This window comes from Microcebus murinus, chromosome 1 (assembly GCF_040939455.1).
Source record: "Microcebus murinus isolate Inina chromosome 1, M.murinus_Inina_mat1.0, whole genome shotgun sequence".
NCBI lineage: Eukaryota > Metazoa > Chordata > Mammalia > Primates > Cheirogaleidae > Microcebus > Microcebus murinus.
Genome location: NC_134104.1, coordinates 138,036,631 through 138,051,019, shown reverse-complemented (window position 1 = coordinate 138,051,019; position 14,389 = coordinate 138,036,631). Strand labels below are relative to the sequence as shown.

At 36.9% G+C, this 14,389-nt stretch overlaps 1 long non-coding RNA gene across 1 annotated transcript in view; it reads left to right on the top strand.

Annotated features, from left to right (window-relative positions):
• LOC142861562 (uncharacterized) overlaps nt 1–14,389 on the top strand; it is a 103,930-nt gene that overhangs the window by 72,181 nt on the left and 17,360 nt on the right. The window contains exons 4-5 of the long non-coding RNA XR_012912785.1: nt 116–207; nt 2,623–2,703. This is a non-coding gene — a long non-coding RNA (uncharacterized LOC142861562). The remainder of the gene's footprint in view (nt 1–115; nt 208–2,622; nt 2,704–14,389) is intronic.

Below are 14,389 nucleotides of genomic sequence, written 5' to 3'. Positions count from 1 at the left end.
GTTGGAACCCCATACACACACATCCCCAGTATCAACTCTGTAAGACCACTTTGCAGACACTAGGGTAGCATTCAATAGATCAGATGTGATGCAACCTGTTTTCTTTCTTCTCTAGAGTCTCCACTACTCATTATCCTCTACCCTGAAAACTGATTAGGAAGCCACACCTGACACCTACGTTTTCATTTTCCTTACTGCTCTCGGGAGGTGAGCGTTAAAAGTGTTATTTCTCCTTAAGAAACATGCTGCTAATCACTCATTTAAAAAGTAAAAATAAAAAATAGAGGTAAGTGTCTTCAATTTTGAAAAGCTGACCTAGCTTTAAATGTCGTTCCTGGAGATATTTCCTGAGTTCTGTCCAGGATGATGCATAGGAGCCTTACTGAACTCCTGGAGTCATCTTTATCTCCAAGGGTGGGGTTCGTGAGCCATTTTCCTTGTGTCAGACCTTGTCTGTGCTATGATGACCCATTTTTCAATTAGGTTTCCATCTCTTTCAGATAGGCCTGCAGATGTGATCAGAATAAAAGAGTAGGTTGGAAGTTGTTTCTTTGTTGCGTCTTGGTTGTCTCAAGTGAGCAATTAGCATTTTCGGGGAACCACAACCTAGGAGTTGGAACCACGTATGTCTCAGTGGTACCACAGCCCCTAGTTGATGTTCCTTTATTGTGGCACGAGAAACCTAGTGGGAGAAAATAAATGAATTACTGAGAAGGATGAGGAATGATGAAAAAAAAAAAAGTTCCTCTTTGGAAAGTTTAGATTTTGTAAGCTTCCTAACAGTTGCTAAAAATTTTTAATAAGCGGATAGAGGGGTTATTAATTAAATTGCTGCTTCCAGAATGGGGTGAACTTAAATAAGGAATAGTGTGAGAACTGCCCCTGAGACTCAGTATTATTCTTCTAACAATGAAAAATATAAAGATTTCTTAAAATACATCTTCTTAAGGAGAACCAGAAAGAACCTGGAGGCCGGGCACGGTGGCTCAAGCCTGTAATCCTAGCTCTCTGGGAGGCCGAGGCGGGCGGATTGCTTGAGGTCAGGAGTTCGAAACCAGCCTGAGCAAGAGCGAGACCCCGTCTCTACTATAAATAGAAAGAAATTAATTGGCCAACTAATATATACAAAAAAAATTAGCCGGGCATGGTGGCGAATGCCTGTGGTCCCAGCTACTTGGGAGGCTGAGGCAGGAGGATTGCTTGAGCCAGGAGTTTGAGGTTGCTGTGAGCTAGGCTGACGCCACGGCACTCATTCTAGCCTGGGCAACAAAGCGAGACTCTGTCTCAAAAAAAAAAAAAAGAAAGAACCTGGAATTAAATATCTGAAAAAGTGAGTTTTGGTTCTGACAGCCTCACTAGCAACCTCTATAGCTCTGGGATATATAACATCCTTAGAGTCTTGGGTGTTTTTCATCTCTACGATGAGAAGGTTATGCTAATTATTTAAAGTTATCCAGATCTGAAATGCTACCATTCTATCTTTCCATTTTCCTTGAGTGCTTCTTTAAAAATAAAATTAATGAAAATCAAGTCACCTCACAGCCATCCAGAAATAAGTGGTCCCACTCATTCTATAGACACACATTTTTTACTTTCAAATATATGTGTGTTTAACTTAAATTTGGCCTTTGCATACCCTGCTCTCTTATTTTTTTATTTTTTATTTTATTTTGGAGATAAGCTTTCTTTTCTATATATTAATACAAGCTTAGGACTGTGCAGTGATTATTAACACAGCAGCCAACAGGTGGCACTGCAGGCCTGTGTCAACTTAAGTCTCAGTCACTGCTGTCTCTGCTTTTTTTGCAGTGATAGAATATCTACATCTCTGCATTTCTTCAACCTGAAAAAACAGGGTCTGGTGAAATGGCCTAGTAGGCCACCAATAAATATAAACCCCAACGATCAGTAATATATGTTAGCTGCTTGCAAATGAATCTGACTGTGGTAGAAAATGTACTACCAAAAAAGTTTGATGCTTATAGATGCCCGTATATATCAAAAAAGGAGATTTGTATACATTAAAAGGCAGTATTCCAGCCCAGAAACATGTAGCATGATGCTATACATGTCATGGTAGAGACCAGGAAAAGTATTACAACTATTTAGTTTTCACCATTCATCAGCCAAATTTGCAACGCTACCATTTTTAATCAAAGAAGCATGGCATGATAGTATCCTTGGCAATAACTAAATATGAACAAGGTCATGTTACAGATAGGGTAGCAGAGTCCCAGAAATGTTGGATCTCTCTGAAACCGTGGCTATTTAATAGCAGATCCCAAATTATAGTTGAAGTTTGTCCTAAACCCACACTGTTGCTGGAGAACGCTAGCTCACTGCGGGTAAATCCCAGGCTCAGGCAAATCCCCAAGTCTCAATTTCCCCATTCAATGAAATCAATCCATCAATCAATTAATCTTTGTGAGTTACCTGAGTTCATATTCACTAGGATAGGTTATAAGCATTAGAAAACTGTTATTCTATTGTTGTCAGTATAAGAAAGTAAGCTTGCTTTATAGTCCAGTAAAACAATCTGGCAGACACCCTTTTATGACATATTCTATACCTCTTGGACAAGTTGTGCCAAATAAAGAACTTACATAGAATTCCTTTCTTCAGGATCAATAAACTAACAAAGAGTGCAGCTGGTTAAGCCTTCAATCTACAGAGGAGCAGAGGAGCTAGCAGTGAAGGAGGAGGGTGAGTTAACATCTGCTTTTCCTCTCTCTGTCATTAAGAAAGGGGCCTCTTTAGGAAAATTCCTGGGCTCCTGCTTGCTCCAGCCAATCTGCAAAAGGGACTGATCCCTGACTTCCAAAGGGGACTGGTACTGACCTCCCCCTCACCTCTAACTTTCAGCCTTGCCAACTCCTGGGATCCCAAAGAGTGGGCAACAAAGACTATCTTCACTCAGATTAGTCTGTCTGTTTTCTAAATTATTCTTGATCAAAATGGTTTAAGCAGCTGCCCAGGAATGTTGAGGAGCAGAAACTGGAGATCTGGAGAACTGGCTCAGTTTATCATCATCTTTCTCTGTCTCATCTCAGAAAAATTGACTCTGTGGGAAGTTCCTGCAAAGTATAATGCAGAAAGAGGGGATTATCTGTCTGCCAAGTGCTAATTAATAATAATAATTAATAATAATAGGTAATACTATATATATAAAGTATATTTCTCCTTACCACAACATTAATGCCACATTTTAGTAATTCCTTTTCCAGCTGAGAAAACTGAGATTCAGATAGGTTAAATTACTTGTTCGAAGTCAGAATCTTAATAAATAACCAGTATACTAGCTGCAAGTGACTCATACCACCATAAATGATGGAACCAGAATTCAATTTCAAGTTTGTCTGACTCCATTGCTAGTGGGTTTTTTGCTAGTGAGCTGACTCAAGTATAGAACCATTGCCTGGAAGCATAATAATCTGGAAGAATATGATATTTTTAAATGCTCAGCCCAGCTGCCTTAGGCTAAACTATAACTCCTTAAGATGAATTATTTCATTAATGACATTTTAAAAAATAAATCTGTTGTGTTGTTAATAAAGAAATGTATAACAATTTGAACACATAAAAGAAATACGGTGCATAGTCCCATTGTTGCAATACAAAGCAGCTTTTCAAAATCTGCCATCTGGGCCTGTGAAAGCTGAGCAGGAAGTCCAGCTTCCAGGATTGAAGCACTAGCTACAGAGGAAAATCAGACAGTTGAAATTTGAATCCCAGTTTTTTTCTTCTCTATGGAGAATTATTTTTATATATTTGTTCCTGAGCTCAAAAGTAAAAAACCCAGAGAAGTCTCACTTTCCATCTTCCCTGTCTCATGCACCTGGGCGAAACATCACACAGATGCAGATTGAAAATGTTTATATTGCAAATGAAAAAAGGGTGATCATTTTCTAACTCAGATGTGATCCATTTGGAAGATTTAGTCTTATGATTTTTTTCCATTTTCTTCCCAGATAAGTTCTGTAACAGTCAAGAATTTTAATGACTACATGTAGCAGAAAACTCCTATTAGCTTAATCTACTAATAATAGAGGTTTATTTTTCTCATGTGGCAGCAAGGTTAAATGGAGGCAATTGCTGGTATTGATTGGTTCAGTGGCTTGAAGGTGTCAGGGCTGACATTTGTGACTTTCAGCCTCACCTTCAGATTTGGGCATAAGATGTCTGACCAAATATTAGACAAATATCTGCATTTGAGGCAGGAAGAAGAGAGAGGATAACATTATTTATGTCTGTCCATTTTATAAATGGAGCAAAAACTTTTCAGAAACATGACAACAGACCTCTAGTTACTTCTCACTGGTAAAACTGAGTCTCCTGGCTACTCCTAGGTGTGGGCTACCCCATGGTAAAATAGCCTGGAAAGGTGAGGTTTTAGCCTTCATGACATCTGAGTGAAAGAGCAAGAGGGAAAGGGCATTGCTAGAAAGTCTGTCACACTTTCTACCATGTGAAAGAATGACCCCAGGTGGTATGTACCCGCAAATGAGGATAGGTACAATCCAGTAGTTCTCAATTCAGTAGTTCTCAAATAATGGGCAATAGATGCAGGTTAGCAGTAGTTCTCAATTCAGTAGTTTGAGAATTCAGTAGTTCTCAAATAATGGGCAGTAGACGCAGGTTAGCAGTCATGCATTCAATTTAGCAAATACTTATAAAGCACTATGTTATGTCTCCCAAACCACAGATATAGCATTCTTATATAGAGGTTAAACTCTTTTGCTAGTAATGTTCCTCCACCTAGACCTTAACTGGTTAGCCAGCTGGTGTAATGATATCAGTAGGCTAAGGATGGCCAGGTAAAGAGATTACAGGGAATAATGACCTTTGTGCAGTGATGTCAAAACCATACTTCTCCATACCTTTCTTTTTTGTAGATCTGCCTTTCTAAAGCAAATGCCTGGAACTGTATTATGGAGAAAAGAAATTTCAACCCCTTCTCTGGCTCCACTGCTCACTTTTTTCCTACTCCCTTGCAATGGAAGAAGAACTACTAGTATAATTGTTCAGAGCTTGGAATTTAAGGGGTCATGATTTCTAATGGCAAAGAAAAATATGTTTTAATAGGTCCTGAAAATGAAGTTCATATTTCTCCTTTCTGCCCACCTGGTGCTTATGGCTGTATAGAGAATTTTAAACCAGATATTTAGTGTAGACATGGCCATATTGTTCTCCCCATATGTTTAATTTCTTTCCTCTAGATGGCCATCCAAATAATACAAAATCCCAAGACACAAGTTTAGAAAAATATAGAACTTCATCCTAACCTGTATGTGCCAACTCAGCTTTTAATGTAGAGTTTTCTACTATGGATATTAGATTCTTACACAGCTATTAATAAAGTAAGCTTGGTCCCCTTTCCTGTATTATTCATTGTGTATATAGCTCCTTTGGGAATCCCATTCCCTGGAGAGGAGACTGATACACAGGGCAGGACTGGGAATTTCTGGGTTATCAGGGTTCACGATGTCCCCAGTAAAGATAGGGTCCCCGGGCAGAATGTGTTGCAAGAGATGAAAGAAACACAGGCACAGAAATAACATTTAAGATAGCGGGGAAATCAGGGGACCACCAGCACTCTGGTGACAAGGTGACAGTGACTGAAACCCAGCACTTGCTTTTTATTTTCTTTGCCATGCTGCAAAATACAATGATCTCATGTGAAAAAAATCACGGGATACAATGATCAAAGGACTTGCAGCTCCCCTCCAAATCACAAGGTGTCCTAGCTAATCAGCTTCTCTTTTCTAGAAGTGAAAAACACATAATTCTTCAGTAGGTACAACCTGTCCCAAGGCAAACTAACTAATTTTATCCCAAGCCCAAACTATATACATGGATATCAATCTTTAACTTCAGTAGCTGCGACCCATCTGATCAAGGAACAAAAAATATAAACTACATGCTTTCCCCTGGGAGACTGGTTTTACATTGACTGAGGCGTTGTTGAGAGAAAAGGAGAGAAGGAACTTGGCCCAGTGTTCTAACAATGGAGCCTTAAGACCCTTCTCCAGGGCTGACATATTGCCATCTACCTCTACAGCCATGAGAAGTTTTCATGTCAGGCCGCTCCATGGCTTTTCAGGCATGAGACCCCTTAAGCACTGAGGTTGGAGCATGCTTTGCTGTACTCCCAGATCACTGATATATGTCTCCCAACTAGGCAATTAACATCTGCCCTTATTTCAGGCTTCTGCTCAGGCAATTCCTTTACCTCCTCTCTTCTCACAGCCTCAGACATAGCATCCCTAAGTCCCCGAGGTCTTAATCCCATCACTGGGTCTTTTGGAAAATATCATCAATCTAGCCCTAAGCCTACATCCTCACTCCATCGCCCATCACTACCTCCCATCACCCACACCTTCCCACCACCCTCCAAGACTCCATTGTCCACCATTCCACACTCTGCTTCCATGTGTATGCATTATTAACTACCACTTGTTAGTGAGAACGGCCTCTAGTCCAATGCATGGTGCTGCTTGATTTCCGATGAATGGTATTTCCATATGTGCACATAAATGTTGATCAGTTAGTTCCAATTTAACAGTGAGTACATGTGGTACTGTGTGTTTTTCCATTCTTGCACATGTGTGTTTTTCCATTCTTGTGATACTTCACTTAGAAGAATGGTCTCCAGTTCCATCCAAGTCAATACAAGAGGTATTAGTTCACCATTTTTATGGCTGAGTAGTATTCCATGATATACATATACCATGTTTTATTAATCCACTCATATATCGATAAGCACTTGGGTTGTTTCCACATTTGTTTCCACAATTGTAAATTGTACTGCTATAAACATGTGAATGCAGGTGTCTTTTTTATAGAATGTCTTTTATTCCTTTAAATACCCAGTGGTGAGATTGCTGGATCAAATGATAATTCTACTTTTAGTTCTTTGAGTTATCTGCATACTACTTTCCAGAGGTTGTACTAGTTTGCAGTCCCGCCAAGAGTGTATGAGTGTTCCTATCTCTCTGCATCCATGCCAACATTTGTTGTTTGGGGACTTTTTTTTTTGAGACAGAGTCTCACTCTGTTGCCCAGGCTAGAGTGCCATGGAGTCAGCCTAGCTCACAGCAACTTCAAACTCCTGGGCTCAAGCAATCCTTCTGCCTCAGCCTCCTGAGTAGCTGGGACTATAGGCATGTGCCGCCATGCCCAGCTAATTTTTTTTTTCTATATATTTTTAGATGGCCAATTACTTTCTTTCTATTTTTAGCAGAGATGGGGTCTTGCTCTTGCTCAGGCTGGTTTCGAACTCCTAACCATGAGTGATCCTTGAGTCTTGGCCTCTCAGAGTGCTAGGATTACAGGCATGAGCCACTGTGCTCAGCCTGTTTTGGGACTTTTTGATAGAAGCCATTCTCACTGAAGTTAAGTGATATCTCATTGCTTTGTTTTGATTTGCATTTCCCTGATGATTAGAGATGTTGAGCATTTTTTCATATGTGTTTTGGTCATTAATCTGTCTTCTTTTGAAAAGTTTTTGTTCATGTCCTTTGCCCACTTATTAATGGGGTTGTTTGACTTTTTCTTGCTGATTTTCCTGAGTTCTATATAGATTCTAGTTATCAACCTTTTATTGGACGTGTAGCATGCGAATATTTTCTCCCATTCTGTAGGTTGTCTGTTTGCTCTCATGATAGTTTTCCTGGCTGTGCAGAAGCTTTTTAATTTGACCAGGTCCTATTTACTTATTTTTGTTGTTGCTGTGATTGCCTTTTCTGGTTGCGTACAAAGTGTAGAATTATTATTTTCTAGATCTGTGAAAAATGATGTTGGTATTTTAATAGGGATTGCACTGAATCTGTAGATTTCTTTTGGTAGTGCAGACATTTTAACAATGTTGATTCTGCTGATCCATGAGCATGGTGTGATTTTCCATCTGTTTACATCCTTTGCTCTCAAATCCAAGTCTCAATATCTTTCACAATTGCAACAAAGAAAATAAATACCTAGAAATATATCTAACTAAGAAAGGGAGAATTATGAAACACTGAGGTAGAATTTATAATAAGGGGGAAATGAGCTTTGTGTGACAACTGTACATAGTAATGAAGCTTTCATCTGCAGAGAAAAACAATTCTAAGTCTCTGTGAAGAATCCATGAGCCCATGACAATTCATTCCTCAGACTTTTCCCAGGAGAGAATAATACTTCCAGATAGTTGAGGGATTTGAGACCAGAGCAGAGACTAGAAAACAGCACTATCCCAGAGATCCCTTCCATATACTATGAAAGTGGAAGATAAGAAATATCTTCTCAACTCATAGGCCTGAGATAGACCTACTTGACATACTGATTCAGCCTCAGAAAAGAGGCTGAATGTTTTTCAGCCTCTTTTCTGAATGTTTTTGTTTTTCCATGGCACAAGTCATGGTGCTAATAATGTTTTTCCATGGCACAAGTCATGGTGCTAATAAGTAGTAAAGCTAAGGGGTCTAAAGGATGGTGCAAAGAGGACTAAGAGTGAGCTGCATGGGCTGATAGCTGAAGACCAGGTGGGAAAACATACACTTCAGTAGGTGTCAGCATAGATGAAACATAGACCAGACTCACATTTCTCATAACTATTAATGCTGTGCACACATAAACCCTATGGAAATTGGAGGCAAAGCTAAATTTGAAAGGCGGGGGTTGGGAGTGGAACAGCAAAAAAATAACTGTGAATACACTGAATTGACTAACCTTAGATTTCTGCCACTAGGTGAAATGTGAGCTCAATTAGAAATTACTTTCAGCTGTAGAATATTACAGTCACAGAAAAGTAAATTTATGTTTCTTATAAACCTAAATTTATGGTTTCAGATTTAATAATTATAATCTAAGGAGGGTAGAAAAAGACAACTGAAAAAACTGTTTATTAAATCTCTAAGCAATTTAGTTTTAGAATTCCTTAGAGTATGCTACTTTCTCATTAAAATGGAATTTCATCGAGTGTAAGTCTCTCCAGTGTTTCGACTGTGCTGGATAGCTCTGCTGTGGAATACCATGACTGTCTGTAGTCTCATCAAATGGAGGCCCTGAGGCCCATTTTAATGGAGATTTGGTGTGATTCTTTAACATTTATTCTCTCTAAGAACTGGAACAAGACAGGAATGCCCACTTTCACCACTTCTACTAACCATGCACTGGAGGTCCTACCAGTTCAATCAGGTGAGAAAAAAAAGAAAGGATATCCAAATTAGGAAAGAGGAAGTCAAATTACCTCTGTTTGCTAATGAATTAATCTTATAGTTAGAAAACCCTAAAGACTCCTCTAAAAAAACTCCTAGATTTGATAAATGAATTCATTTAAAGTCTCAGGTTACAAAATCAACATACACAAATCAGTAACTTTTCTACACACCAATAATGACCAAACTGAGAATCAAATCAAGAACTCAATCCCATTTCCAATAGCTACAAAAAAAAAAACGTACCAAATATATTTAACTGAGAAGGTGAAATATCTTTACAAATAAACCTACAAAACATTGATGAAAGAAATCATAGATGACACAAACAAATGAAAAAACACCCCATGTTCATGTATTGGAAGAATCAATATTGTTAAAATAACGATACTGCCCAGAGCAATCTACAGATCCAATACAATTCCTATCTAAACACCAACATCACTTTATGTAGAATTGGAGAAAATAATCGGAAATTCATATAGAATCAAAAAAGAGGCCAAATAGCCAAAGCATTCTTAAGCAAAAAGAATAAAACTGGAGACATCACATTACTTGACTGCAAATTATACTACAAAACTATAGTAACTAAAATATCATGGTGCAATTATAAAAATAAACACATAGATTAATGGAGCAGAATAGAAAATGCAGAAATAAAGCTATATACCTAAAACCAAATGATCTTTGACAAAACAGACAAAAGCATACACTGGGTAAAGGACATCCTATTCAATAAATGGTGCCAGGAAACTTGGATAGACATATGCAGAAGAATGAATCTGGATTTCTCACCAGATACAGAAATTAACTCAAGATAGATTAAAGGTTTAACTGTAAGACCTGAAATCATAAAAATTCTAGAAGAAAACCTAGGAAAAACTCTTTTGGACATTGGCTCAGGTAAGGAATTTATGACTTAGAGCTGAAAAGCAAAAGCAACAATAAACAAATGAGATCTAATTAAACTAAAAAGCTTCTGCACAGCAAAAGAAATAACCAACAGTGTAAATAGATAACCTGCAGAATGGGAGAAAATATTTACAAGCTATGCATCCAACAAAGGACTAATATACAGAATCTACAAGGTATTCAAACAGCTCAGCAAAAAGAAAGAAAAAAAAAGACAGAAAACCTAAATAATCCAATTAAAAAGTAAGCAAAAGACATGAAAAATGAAGGCATTTTTCAAAAAAAGATATATAAATATACAAATGACCAACAAACATATGGAAAAAAGCTCAGCATCACTAATCATCATGGAAATGCAAATTAAAACCATGAGATACTATCTTACTCTAGTTAGGATGGCCATTAATAAAAAGTCAAAAAACAATAAATGTTGGTGGAGAGGCAGTGAAAGGGGAGTACTTATACACTGTTGTTGGGAATGCAAATTAGAACAACCTCTATGAACAACAGTATGGAGAGTTCTCAAAGAACTAAAAGTAGATCTACCCTGCAATCCAGCAATCTCACTACGGGGCATATAGTGAAATGAAAATAAGTCATTATATCTAAAAGATACCTGCACTTGTATGTTTATCTCAACACAACTCACAATAGCAAAGATATGTAATCTACCTAAGTTTCCATCAGTGGATGAGTGGAAAAAGAAAATGTAATACTATTTAGCCATAAAAAAAGAATGAAATAATGCCTTTTGCAGCAACTTGGATGGCACTGGAGATTATTATCCTAAGCGAAGTAACTCAGAATTGGCTAATCAAATACTCTATCTTTTCACTTACAAGTGGGAGCTAAGCTATGGGTATGCATGGTCATACAAGAATAATATTAATAATATACATTGAATATTCAAGAGGGGAGTGGGTGGGAGAGTGGTAAAGGGTGAAAAACTACCTATTGGGTATAATGTACACTGTTCATGCGATGGGTGCACTAAAAGCCCAGACTTCAGCACTATACCACATAGCCATGTAACAAAATTCCACTTGTATCCCCTAAATCTGTTGAAATAAAAATATATGTAATGTAAGATTATATATTTTGCTTCAGAAGGTTTTTATCAATTGAAAAAAAAATTTGAAGCAGTCTTTCAATTTTGATTCTGTCTAATGAAAGGAGAAAAAAAAGAATAGTAACAATAACAATTAAAGCATAAGTCGAAGGCCAGCCATAGAAAACCAGGAGGGTCATGATGCCCACCAGAGTGAAAGGGCAAGATTGACAAGCACGTAGACCTGTGTGGGAAAGGCTTTGATGGGGACCTTATCCTCTTTGAATGTTTGGGACAGGGTTATGCTGAAAAGCCAAAAGCAAAGGGAACACCTTTTAAAATAAATATCTGAAGTCTTAGGCATTGTTTTCTCCTCAAAATAACTTTTGCTTATCTATTTATAGTTTGGGTAACAGGAAAGAAGCTTGTCTTGTGTTAACACAGAGCACTTAATTCTGAATGCCATTCGGAAATGGAATTTAATCAACCTAGTCCAGTTTCCTAGCTTACAAAGATATCAGAAAGTTCGGAAGTGAAACCTGCCATCAGATACCATGATATCTGCTTTCTTTGTGTGTGTGTGTGTGTGTGTGTATGTGTGTGTGTGTGTGTGTGTGTGTGTGTTGGTATTTTGAAATATATCCTTTAAATAAGAGTATATACACCATATTTGTATAATTTAAAGAATAATGATAAAACAAATACTGTGAACCAATCACCCATCTTAACAGAGCATAGCTTTAAAGCTCTCTGTGTATCTGTACCTGATTATTTTCTCCTACCTTCTTCTAGAGATAATTAATATCCAGAATGTCATGAAGCATTCTCATGGTTTGCTTCATAGTTTTCTATTTACGTAAGTACCTAGAAATAATATCTCATCTTATTTTACATGTTTTTACTTGCATGTTTTATAATACATTTTTGAAAGAATTAGAACACAGTGCTGTATTTTTCCATGACTTTTTTTATGCAGTGTTATGTACTAGTATGTACACATTTGTATTGATATGTATGGCTATAGCACCTTCATTTCCTCTGGCCTATAATATTCCATTATGAAATAAACTACAGTGTATTATGCATACTAAAGTCTATAGAGATTTAGGTTGGTTCCATGTTGTGTTATTATAAACAATGAGTTTATCCATATCTATACAGCTCTTTGTAAAGTATGCCAAGGATATTTCTATGAGGGTTTCTGGTATTATAGGAAATATAATATACATTGCAATTTACTAGATTATGCTGAATTGTTCTCCAACTGGCTTCTTCATTTACACCCCCATCATTGACATATGATATTGCCCACTGGCTCACTGTCTTACCAATTTTTGTTAGGATCAGTCTTTACTCTTTGCCGACCTTTAATTTAGAGTATAATTTTCATTTTAATTTGTTATTTTATAATTACTAATAAAGTTGAGCACCTTTTAATTTTTATCAGTTGTGCTACCTTTTCTTTGAAATGTTTGTCCTTATCTTTTCCCATTTTATACTGTTGGTCTTTTGTTGATTTTAGGGATCTTTATATATTTTTCATAATAAAGAATTATCAATTATATTTGATACAAATATTCTCCCATCTTGTGGCTTGTGTTTGGGTTGAGGTGTCTTAATTTTGAGGTAGCTGAATTTATCAATCCTTTCTCTTAAACTTTGTGCTTTTTTCATTCTTTTAAGAAATCCTTGTCTACCTTGGGGACATAAACTTTTTCACCTATATTTTTGTCTATAAGTTTAAAGCTTGCCTTTCACTTTTAAGTAGTTAACCCATTTGGCATTGATTTTTGAGTTTTAATTATATGATATATGAACAAAATTTCCATCTTGATTTGTTTTGGATAACCTGTTATTGTCTCAATATATTTAATTAACATTTTATCCTTTCCCCATGTTCTATAATACCAGTTCTGTTGTATATGAAGTTTACCTAAATGCATTAGTCTATGGTGTCTCAGTTGTTTCTTTGGTCTATTTTTCTATCCTTGCACCAACATTGAGCTGTCTTGATTTAGATTAAGTTTTTAGCCTTGGTTGGACTAATTATTCCACATTCTTTTCCCTTACTTTTCTATTCTTCACCCTGCTTTTACACTTCAAAATAATTCTTGCTTTAAGAAACTTCATTTCTCAAGAAAACTGTCCCCAATTTATATCCCTGGCTCCCAAGAAAAGGGATTAGTTTTCAACTCTAAAAGACCATAGTCCTAGAAGAAATTATCTTACATTATTGTGAGTTATTTCACTAGCACGAATAAATCTTAAATACTGCTTTGATCTATAGGATAGCATTTTGCTCCCAAGAGTAATTAACTCATTGTAGACCACATCTAAGACTCCATAAATCGAAAACACTTGGCCTGGAGTTCCTTGGTGAGTTTATATGACACATATTCTGCTTTTGTGGAGGACAGCCAACATAAAAAACAGTGCTTCTTCTCACAAAAACATATGGCTGATTATGAAGAGATTTGGCTGATGCACAGACAGAGCTAGGGTCTGGAAAACAGTGTTTATAACTCTATATCCAAGAATGGTCTTTAAGGGCATGTGAAAATTACTTAGTTTTACACTTCTTCATTCATACTTACTGATTCATTAAACATGAAATACTCAGATGTGAAGAAATGGACATAGTTGAAGTTGAGATTTAAGTTGTTGCATAAAAGTCCATGTATCAGAGGAAAGACCATTTGATTGCTTACCAAATACTGAAAGGATAAGATTCTTTATGGTGATGAATTTACCAGACTTTAGTTTCTATCCCTTTTAGACTTAGAAGTCCAGTATGTTTAGCAACAGATAGTTGATTTATCTTCTACACATAGACTCACATTTAACATGCTCATAAAGGCTGATACATGATACAGAATGCACTTTATTAATTGACAATCATTACAGGACTTGTAATATTTGACAAACCAGATCTGGAACTTCTTCCTAAGCATGGAATAGAGTCAATTAATTCATGAATATATAATTGTTAAAAATCTACTGTGAACCAAGTATGATCACAAGATGTTAGGTTAGTTATAGGATTCAAAATCTTAACTGATGCCAGGTGTTTCAGTGATCTTCTATGGAGTAACAAGGATCCCCAAACTTAGTGGTTTAAAACATCAGCAATCATGTAGTTTGCCCACACATTTGCAATTTTGGAAGGACTCAGCAGAGCCTGTGTATCTGTTCCACATGGCATTTGCTGGAAAGTCTGAATGCTAGAGGTGACTTG